Raw genomic sequence first — 11,712 nt, forward strand, 5'->3', positions numbered from 1 at the left:
TCTTGTAGAATTTATTTCAAATTGCTTTCTACGTTAAACCCAAGATGTAAGTTATATGATACATCTGATCAAACTATTTTAGTAGAAACTAATTTTGCTAAATCTAAAGTAACTGCTAGACGACCTATAAAATGGGAATAAATTAATTTACCAACTTAGATGACGGATGCAGTGACTAATTCTGAGTATTCCCATATTACTCAGATCCTGATGGTAGGATTTGTATGCAGTTAAATAACAATCCTTATACTAGACATTCATTATCTTCTAATAGGAGATTGCATGCTATCCATCATGTTTCCTCCATTGATCCCGTGTATGGCCCGACTCGTAACCGTGCTGCATATTTACATACTCTACCTTCGAGTATATCTATTGATCAAAATGATAGTCTTGTTCATAAAATAAAAATTAATCCTCGTTTATATATTATTCATGCAAATGATATTGCTTCTGATATTTCTGATAAGGACATTCCTTCTCAATCCGAAATGGATTTTGATCTTAACAATACTTGATGATGGATGTACACCAAATAGATTTTAGCCCATGTTCTCTGGCAAGAAATTACATTCAGAATAAGTTTTTAAGTGATAAATGGAACCAGTTTAAAACTTGTTTTTGACACTTATAGTGCCGATGATTTGAATAATATTTCTCAAGAGTTTTATAAAACTTCTGTTTTACATAATCAAATTATGTATTTTGTACCTTAGTTTATAACCACTTATTTACCTTTATTCATCAACGTTCTTGAGCGATCATATAAAGATGGAACTGGTAATATTATCAAGGTTGTTTAGCCACCTCAGTCATCATTTGTTTTACCTAATATTACTGGTATTACTTTTATTGGCTTTCAAAAATTTATTGAAAAGGATGTTTCGGCAGTTAGCATTAATGAAATCAATAATTTGATTTGTCAAAATAATTATTTAGGACTTTATGTTGAAGTTCTGGGTGAACATATTGGTTCTCTTGATAAAAAACAAGATGAATTAACTGCTTTCTCAAGAGTTTTATAAAATTTGTGCTTTACATAATCAAATTATGTATTTCGTACCTTGGTTTATAACCACTTATTTACCTTTAATCATCAACGTTCTTGAGCGATCATATAAAGATGGAACTGGTAATATGATCAAGGTTGTTTAGCCACCTCAGTCATCATTTGTTTTACCTAATATTACTGGTATTACTTTTATTGCCTTTCAAAAATTTATTGAAGAGGATGTTGCGGTAGTTAGCATTAATGAAATTAATAATTTGATTTGTCAAAATAATTATTTAGGACTTTATGTTAAAGTTCTAGGTGAACATATTGGTTCTCTTGATAAAAAACAAGATGAATTAACTGCTTTCTCAAGAGTTTTATAAAACTTGTGCTTTACATAATCAAATTATGTATTTTGTACCTTGGTTTATAACCACTTATTTACCTTTATTCATCAACATTCTTGAGCAATCATATAAAGATGGAACTGGTAATATTATCAAGGTTGTTTAGCCACCTCAGTCATCATTTGTTGTACCTAATATTACTGGTATTACTTTTATTGCTTTTCAAAAATTTATTGAAGTGGATGTTGCGGCAGTTAGCATTAATGAATAATAATTTGATTTGTCAAAATAATTATTTAGGACTTTATGTTATTGTTCTGGGTGAACATCTTGGTTCTCTTGATAAAAAACAAGATGAATAAACCTTCTACCTCTAAAACTAAGGCAGAAGAAGATTTAACAATGGCTACTCCTGTGTAGAGGCCATCTGAGATTTCATATTTTTAATTCAAATCGATTTATGATTTCGAAGAACTTCTTGATAAAAAGTTTTCTGAATTTAGTGCAAAACCCATAGATTTTCTGAAAGTTTTGCTGATGAAATGGAAAATACTTTTGATTTTAAAAATCACGTGTCTTTAGAGTTTGATAAACTTTGTGGTTATCCTAAGAAGAATAGTGGTAATAATAGTAAATTTGCTCAGAAACCAAGAATGCAAATTTATTATTATTCTAGACCAAATTCTCAAGATGTGTTTATAGAGGAACGGGACGGGGATCAGACTAATACCTCATATAGTGGGTCTGAAATTTATGAATGGAATCTTGATGGATTGACTGATAGACAGTTAACTATTCTTGTTCATAGAATGCTTATGTATGCAACTATTTGTAGAAGTGTTAAAAATTCATATAGAAATATTTACAAAATGAAAAATGCAGTCTTTACAGGCCAACTTCGAGGCTGGTGGGATAATTATATGAGCACCGAGGCTAAAGCGGCGGTAATTAATGTTACTTCTGATACTGAAGGTGTTAATAACTTAGGCATGGCTCTAGTAAAAAATAGAAAAGACGCGGTTTATACCTTAATCCTAACCATTTTAGAACATTTCAATAGTAGATTTACCAATCAATATGAGATTGTTCGTACCCTGTTAATTGGTCTATGATGTAGAACCTTGGGAGAATTTAGATGGTATAAAGATACTTATATGAGTAGGGTGATGGAACTTGACTAAAACAGTTATGAATATTCGAAAGTTAAGTTTATAGATTGCCTTACCCCATTATTTGTCGAGCGAGTTTGGAAGATTCTGAGGAATACGGTTGGAGAAATCCCTTATAGGGATTATACTTATGGAAAGCTAATAGGAGTTTGCACGCAAGAAAGGATAAATTTGTGCAATGAATTAAAGTTATCCAGACAGTTTAAGATAGATAAGCTCAGAGAAAGATCTCAGCTAGGAGACTTGTTTACCCAGTTTGGTTTACCTAGTACTTCGGTTGATAGCAAGAAAACCAAATATAGAGTTTCTAGAGGCTCCAATCACAATGAACCTTATAGAAAAAGAAGGTCTAAGCATAGAAATAGATCTAAGGAAGAGCGAGATGATAGAAAAGTCTCTACTAAGTCTAATAGATATACCAAAAATAGGTCTACGCGGGAGTTCGCGAAGATTAAGTGTTATTAGTGTGGAAACTTCGGTCACATAGCACCCAATTGCAAGGTTGGAAAGCTAAAAACATTAGAACTTGATGAATATGTTCATGATAACATTTATAGTTTCTTACACACTTCAGGTTCAGAATCTGATTATGCTTCTGATTCTAGTTCAGAGGAAGAAATTGAGTTGCCTGAATTATGTGATAATAATCAGCATAATGATGTCAGCATGCTAATACTTGTCAAGGTGATACTTGTTTATGTGGAAATGATGAGTTCTTTTATAAACTGCAATCTCAATTTGAAAATTTGAACACTATTACGTCTAATAATGTGATAGAACTCTTGAAAGAAGTTACTGATAATTATCTTCGTGAAAAAATTATTCAATTAGCTGTTAATAACAATGCTAGTTCTTCAAAAAATTCAGAAAAAAAAGAATAATTTTGAATATGAGTATTCTGCTCGTTATTCTTTGTCTGAAGTTAATAACATATTTAATAACAAACAATTTCTACAAGTAATCCTTCTTTTGATGATTTAAAAGATGAAATTGAGAATTTAAAAAATGAGATTGGATCTATTAAACAAAATCAAATGATTTGTGATCATCGTCTTACTCAGATTGGAAGTATTAATAATAAAGGGAAAAATATTGTTGAAGAAAATACTCTTGCAAAACCTTTTAATCTGGATCCTAGACAAGGTATGTTTTTAGGAATGATGCAAATTCTTATTGCTCATAAATGGTATGTTAAATGTACCATATTAATTGATAATCATTTTTCCATAACTAATGTTGCAATGATTGATAGTGGAGCCGATGTAATTTGTATCCAAGAAGGTCTTGTACCTACTAAGTATTTTGAAAAAAACTACTCATATAGTTAAATCTGCTTCGGGACATGCTTTAGATATAAAGTATGAATTGCCTAATAGTCGCATTTACCAAAATAAAGTTAGCATTCCACATTTCTTTTTCTTGGTTAAACATCAGTTATACCTTCCAATTATACTTGGAACACCTTTTATAAATGCTATTTATCCATTTACTAGCATAAATGCTAAAGGATTTTCAGCTACTTATGAAGACCGGAATATTAGTTATACTTTTATCACTGACCCGATTTCTCGTGATATTAATGCTTTAATTGATATGAAGCAAAAGCATGTTGATTCTCTACAACTTGAATTGTTTAGTATAAATATATTTGATACTTTGAAATCCACCAAATTACAAGAAAAAATTAAATTGATTTCTGAACAAATTGACATTGATATTTGTGTTGATCATCCTAGTGCTTTTTGAAATCGGAAAAAGCATATTTTTACTCTTCCATATGAAGACAATTTCACTGAGGATGATATTCCTACTAAATCACGTCCTTGTCAGATGAACGCCGAATTGGTAGAATTCTGCACAAAGGAAATTGATAACCTGTCAAAAGGGTTTGATAAAACCTTCGAAATCACCATAGTCTTGCACTGCATTTTATATCAACAATGCTGCTGAAAAAGAACGAGGTGTCCCCAGGTTGGTTATAAATTATAAACCTCTGAACAAGAATTTAAAATGTATTAGGTATCTTATTCCGAATAAAAGAGATTTATTGTCAAGATTATATGATGCCAATATATTTTCAAAATTTAATTCAAAATCAGGATATTGGCAAATTCAAATATTTAAAGAACATTCTTATAGAACAACTTTTAATGTCCCGTTAGGACAATACGAATGGAATGTTATGCCATTTGGTTTGAAAGATGCTACTTCTGAATTTTAGAAAATTATTAATGATATTTTTAACCCCTATTTGAATTTCATCATTCTTTATATTGATGATATTTTGGTTTACTGAAAGACTCTTGAAATGCATATAAAGCATTTTCAAAAAAATAGTTATACAAAATGGTTTGGTAATCTCTAAACCAAAAATGAGTTTATTTCAAATAGATGTTCGATTTCTAGGACATCATATTTCTCAAGGAAAAGTCACTATGATCCAAAGAGCAATAGACTTTGCCTCTAAATTTCCTGATGTTATTACAGATCGAACTAAATCGCAACGATTTTTGGGAAGTCTGAATTATATATCTCCCTTTTATAAAAAAATATCTCATGATTTGGCCCCCTTATATGACAGGCTAAAAAATGATCATAAATCACCTTTACCTTGGCAAAAGATTATTGAGACAGATGCGTCGAATATTGGTTGTGGTTGAATATTGAAACAAATCAATCCCCATGACAAAAATGAATACTTGATTAGATTTCATTTTGGAAAATGGAGCGATGCCCAAAAGAAATATGCTACGGTGGCTCACGAAATGTTGACCATTGTTAAATGCGTATTAAAATTTCAAGATGATTTGTATAATCAAAAGTTTTTAATAAAAATCGATGCACAATCTTTGAAATATATGTTTGATGAAGATTTCAAACATGATGCATCAACATTGATTTTTGCTAGGTGGCAGGCCCAGTTAGCTCCTTTTGATTTTGAAATTCATTATAAAAAGGGAAGTGATAACTCTCTTCCAGATTTCTTATCTAAATAATATCTATCTTCACATTGAGTTTTTTGTCTCCCTTCTTTACTAATAAAATTTTAGTTACTATACTGAAAGTGATTCCTCTCAATTGAAACGTACATGAAATTATCCTGTGGAAAATTATAGATCATATGGTGATGGACATCTTCTCTATTTATAATGATTTATATTATGAGGTATTCGAATAAAACAAAATGTTTAGACTGCAGAATGGACCCTCCTTAGGTAACCAAGGCCAGATGAAGGGGAAGTTGTACCAGAGGAAGGGGAATATCATCCCCAGGATCATCAGGATCGTCCTTCTCATCTAGTTCTCCAATTATACAAAGAAGGGGGATGAGTTTGATAAATCTGAAGTCCTCTCAAAAAGAGGCTTCTTCTTCAATACATCTGGAGGATATTCCAGAATATAGTCGATTATACGGACAACTACAGGCACATTTATCGCAATAGTAAAATGATACCTTTGCATCCATAGCAAAAGAAGATGTTTATGATATTAAATCATCAGAAGAATTATCCAAGAAAGAAATGATATTTCTTTTGGAAAATTTAGACATTCAGCGAAAGGAAGAACCTTGAAAGATATTCCCGTGATATTTGGTTAACGCATTATATTTCCCGGTTGAGTCATACAAAACCCTATCTTATTATGAGACAATTCCGATAAGCATCGATAGTGCTGAATTTCAGCACTTTACAGAATATAACACCAGCGAGAATGTTTATAACTTCTCTAAAATGATAATCAAACAAATTATATATGTTGAAGACTTGGGTATATCCACAATGAAGGAATGGAAGATCAACCTAAATAAAGTCTCTATGAATTTTACATATTGGGACTATATTCATGCTTTTAATAAAGTCCTCAACTACAATAATGAGAGACATAAGCATACCTGGTTTATAAAAATTTGTGCGAAGATATTCACAAAACCAATCCCAAATTGGTTTCTGAACTAGTGGTCATACCATGGTCCGACGATTAAAATTTTATCGAATCCATTTCTTAAGTTATACAAAGAATGGGTTAAGGTTTCGCCAGATCTTAACGCATTATATCACATAGATTTATATCTGTTACTTTGAAAAAATCGAACAAATATACTTTTTCATTGAATTCTCTATTCCTTGGATTCTTAAATGGACTCCAGAAGTGGGTTTTACCGATGATCAAATTCCTTGTTTATATAGGACCTTGTATAATAATTTCTGAGATAAACTAATGAAAAGAGATCCCAAAACCAAGTCCCTATATGGACAAGAATTGTTGGATCTCATTAAAAAAGGGATCCAAGAATATTGTATTACCCGTCAGAAAGGGATAATCCAAGATAGCTCGGTGAGGCATATTGCCCGCAAAATCTCTATTCAGGATGGGGATAAAGAAGAAATGATTAATAATTATCTCGACGAAGTCAGGAGAAATCTACTTCGCAACATAACTCAATACGAGAAATTAGACATATCCATGAGGAGTGAAACAAGTGATGATATCGCCACAGAAGATATTCAAGAGGCTCAACTGTGTGAGTCAAACAAACTTATCTCAGAAGATAGTCTGCAAAAAGCTAAATTTTTTCTCCGCAAAAAAAAGAAAAAAGACAAAATGTAAAGTTTATATCTACAACAAAAGTCATTATCATAAGTAAATACACTGTTGACCAATAGTAGATAAACTGTTATTGTACATAGGGACCCATTGATAAGGGACCCACATTTACTATTCGTAGATTTTTTTTCGTTCTATAAATAAATTTAGCTTTAGTTGTTTAAGCAGGTTGGAAATTACATAGCTCTCTCTACTTGCTCTCTACTGTAAATTTCTCTCAGTTTGTAAATTATTCAGTCTACCGGAGTTCAATCGGGAGTAAATAAATTGTGGATAGTTCTCTCATAGGCCCTGGTGTTGGCCATAGTTACAAGGTACTTTAATTCTTTCTTCTTTTACACTTTATCTTTCTCCGATCTAGAGTCGTGACTATGTCCAGCTAAAAGATTCATATCTGTGTCGGATATCTAACTTCACTTTTATAGCTACGATGAAAGATATAGACTTTATCTAAATATAAATAAATTTATATATGGTTTCTTGACTTGGTTCCGAGATGGAGGTACATTCAGATTTGATGCAATACGTTATTGGCTTTGTCTTAGTGACTCCGTCTAGCCAGCCGTGGTCCAAAGGGCACTCTATACCCAGTTAGAACTGCTAGACACATGGGCTCAATAACAATACGTATTTGAATCATGAAAGACCCTTTGTTCGGCTAAAAAGGACTACATCCTTCCATACAACCATAAAATTATATAAATATTAGCAAGTATTTCTATTCGGATTTATTCCTTGAATTCGGATGTTAACAAACTACATTGAAGAATACCGCGCAGCCTAGCGCCCTTGGAACATTCATGGTAAGTATAAGATTGATGTGAAGTAAACGACATAGATATGTTCTTTTCTTCATGGATCTTGGAGAAATTAGTACTAAAAGTACTAGATTGGAAGAGGTAGATATACTTCAAAACCTTGATTTGTTAAACAAATGGACTATTCAAAAAATTGATATCAAAACCATTTATTATGATGGTTGGTTTGATAAAATTTCTCATAAAGAATTGATTAAATCTACTGAACAATCTCTGGCTTTAAAAATGTCTGAACAGATTATTCATTTGTTAAATAAAAGAGATATTGAGTTATATAAACTTCAGTCTAATTTCTTGCATATTGGCATGGTTCAAATTTCTTTTAAGCCATTGACCCTTAAAGGGTTACCTGAGACATTTTTAGCTGCCTTGCGTAATGCTAGAAATTTATATTTCAGACAATCTTTGAGGAGTTCGATTGAATCTACTGTGGCATATGGTTCATTTTATTTTAATAATCAGCCGAACTTGCAGTTATCTTTAACCGATGTTAATATTCTTGATGCTTTAACTTTAAATGTTAAAACGCATCTTTATTATGTTGCCTAGATCTGAATTGATTTGCTTGTCTTATAGAATTTATTTCAAATTGCTTTATACGTTAAACCCAAGATGTAAGTTATATGATACATCTGATCAAACTATTTTAGTAGAAACTAATTTGTCTAGATCTAAGGTCACTACTAGATGACCTATAAAATGGGAAGAAACTAATTTTCCAACTACTTGGACTGTGGACTCAGTAATTGCTCCAAATCAGATGATGGATGCAGTCACTAATTCTGATGGTAGGATTTGTATGCAGTTTAATAACAATCCTTATAGTAGACATTCATTCTCTTCTGATAGGAGATTGTCTGCTATCCATCATATTTCCCTCATTGATCCCATGTATGGCCCTGCTCATAACTGTGCTGCATCTTTACATACTCTACCTTTTAGTATATATGTGGATCAAAATGATAGACTTGTTAATAAAATAAAAATGAATCCTCGTTAAAATATTCTTCATGCAAATGATATTGCTTTTGATATTTCTGATAAGCACATTCCTTCTCAATCCGAAATGGATTTTAATCTTAACAATACTTGATGATGGATGTACACCAAATAGATTTTAGCCCAGGTTCTCTTGCAAGAAAGTATATTCAGAATGAGTTTTTAAGTGATAAATGAAACTAGTTTAAAACTTGTTTTTTGACACTTATAGTGCCGATGATTTGAATAATTTTTCTCAAGAGTTTTATCTAACTTGTGCTTTACATAATCAAATTATTTATTTTGAATCTTGGTTTAAAACCACTTATTTACTTTTATTCATCAACGTTCTTGAGCGATCATATAAAGATGGATCTGGTAATATTATCAAGGTTGTTTAGCCACCTCAGTCATCATATGTTTTACTTAATAATATTGGTATTACTTTTATTGCCTTCCAAAAATTTGTTGAAGAGGATGTTGCGGCAGTTAGCATTAATGAAATTAATAATTTGATTTGTCAAAATAATTATTTAGGACTTTATGTTAAAGTTCTGGGTGAACATATTGGTTCTCATGATAAAAAAACTAGATGAATTAACTGCTTTGATAATTCAAATAAAAAATGATGTAAAGACTTCTAATAAACCTTCTACCTCTAAAACTAAGGCAGAAGAAGATTTAACTATGGCTATTCTTGTGCATAGGCCATCTGAGATTCAGATTTCAAATCCAAATTGATTTATGTTTTCGAAGAACTATTTTCCAGATGTATTGAAGTAGAAGCCTCTTTTTAATAGGACTTCAGATTTATCAGACTCATCCCCCCTCTTTGTATAATTGGAGAGTTAGATGAGGAGGACGATCCTGATGATCCTGGAGATGATCTTCCCCTTCCTCTGGCCTTTGTTACCCAAGGAGGGTCCATTCTGCAGAAAATCATTTTGTTTTATTTGAATACGTCATAATATAAATCATAGTAATTACGATAATAATTGTCAAAATTGATGATCTCTTCGATATTATGAATAGAGAAGATGTCCATCACCATATGATCTATAATTTTCCACAGGATAATTTCATGTACGTCTCTATTAAGAGGAATCACTTTCAGTATAGTATCTAAAGTTTTATGAGTAAAGAAGGGAGACAGAAAGCTCATTGTGAAGATAGATATTCTCTAGATAAGAAATCTGGAAGATAGTTATCACTTCCCTTTTTATAATGAATTTCAAAATCAAAAGGAGCTAATTAGGCCTGCCACCTAGCAAAATTCAATTTTGATGCATCATTTTTGAAATCTTTATCAAACATATATTTCACAGATTGTGCATCGGTTTTTAGTAAAAACTTTTGATTATGCAAATCATCTTGAAATTTTAATACGCATTTAACAATGGTCAACATTTTGTGAGCCACCGTCATATTTCTTTTGGGCATCGCTTCATTTTCTAGAATGAAATCTAATCAAGTTTTCATTTTTGTCATGGGGATTTATTTGTTTCAATATTCCATCATAACCAATATTCGACGCATTTGTCTCAATAATCTTTTACCAAGCAGGGTTAGCAAGAGTTAAACACATTAAAGATTGAACTCGAAGTTTAATAATCTTTACCAAAGTGGTGTGACTATCAGTCCAAGGTGATTTATGATCCTTTTTTAGCCAGTCATATAAGAGGGACAAATCACGAGATATTTTTTTATAAAAGGGAGATATATAATTCAGACTTTCCAAAAATAGTTGCTATTGAGTTCGATCTGTAATAACATCAGGAAATTTTGAGGCAAAGTCTATTGCTCTTTTGATTGGAGTGACATTTCCTTAACAAATATGATGTCCTAGAAATCGAACATCTGTTTGAAATAAACTCATTTTTGGTTTAGAGATTACCAAACCATTTTGTATAACTATTTTTTTGAAAATGTCTAAATGTTTAGTATTCATTTCAAGAGTCTTTGAGTAAACCAAAATATCATCAATATAAACAATGATGAAATCCAAATAAGGGTTAAAAATATCATTCATAATTTTCTGAAATTCAGAAGGAGCATTTTTCAAACCAAATGGCATAACATTCCATTCGTATTGTCCAAACGGGACATTAAAAGTCATTCTATAAGAATGCTCTTTAAATATTTGTATTTGTCAATATCCTGATTTTGAAAGTATATTGGCATCATATAATCTTGACAATAAATCTCTTTTATTCGGAATAGGATACCTAATCCATTTTAAATTCTTGTTCAAAGATTTATAATTTTTAACCAAACTGGGGAAACCTCGGTCTCTTTTAGCAGCATTGTTAACATAAAATGCAGTGCAAGACCAAGGTGATTTCGAAGGTTTTATCAAACCCTTTTGTAACAGGTTATCAGTTTCCCTTTTGCAGAATTCTACCAATTGGGCATTCATCTGACAAGGACACAATTTAGTAGGAATATCATCCTCGAAGAAATTGTCTTCATATGGAAGAGTAACAATATGCTTTTTCATATCACGATGAACCTTATAGAAAAAGAAGGTCTAAGCATTGACATAGATCTAAAGATTCTATAGATAGTTGGCCAGGAACAATATGCTTTTTCGAAGTTGGCCAGTAAAGCCCGCAATTATCATTTTGCAAATATTTCTATGTGAAATTTTAACACTTCTACAGATAGTTGCATACATAAGCATTCTATGAACAAGAATAATTAATTGTCTATCAGTCAAGCCATCAAGATTCCATTCATAAATTTCATTATTTTTATTATTATTATTATTATGATTAATATTATTATTATGATTAATATTGTTA

The 11,712-nt window shown here is 31.3% G+C and overlaps 1 pseudogene; it reads left to right on the forward strand.

The window, feature by feature from the left end:
* Positions 1-1,475: 1,475 nt before the first annotated feature.
* Positions 1,476-10,490, forward strand: LOC125810697 (uncharacterized; annotated as a pseudogene).
* The last annotated feature ends 1,222 nt before the right edge of the window (positions 10,491-11,712 follow it).

This window comes from Solanum verrucosum, unplaced genomic scaffold (assembly GCF_900185275.1).
Source record: "Solanum verrucosum unplaced genomic scaffold, falcon-dt-bn FXZP01000886.1, whole genome shotgun sequence".
Taxonomy (NCBI): domain Eukaryota; kingdom Viridiplantae; phylum Streptophyta; class Magnoliopsida; order Solanales; family Solanaceae; genus Solanum; species Solanum verrucosum.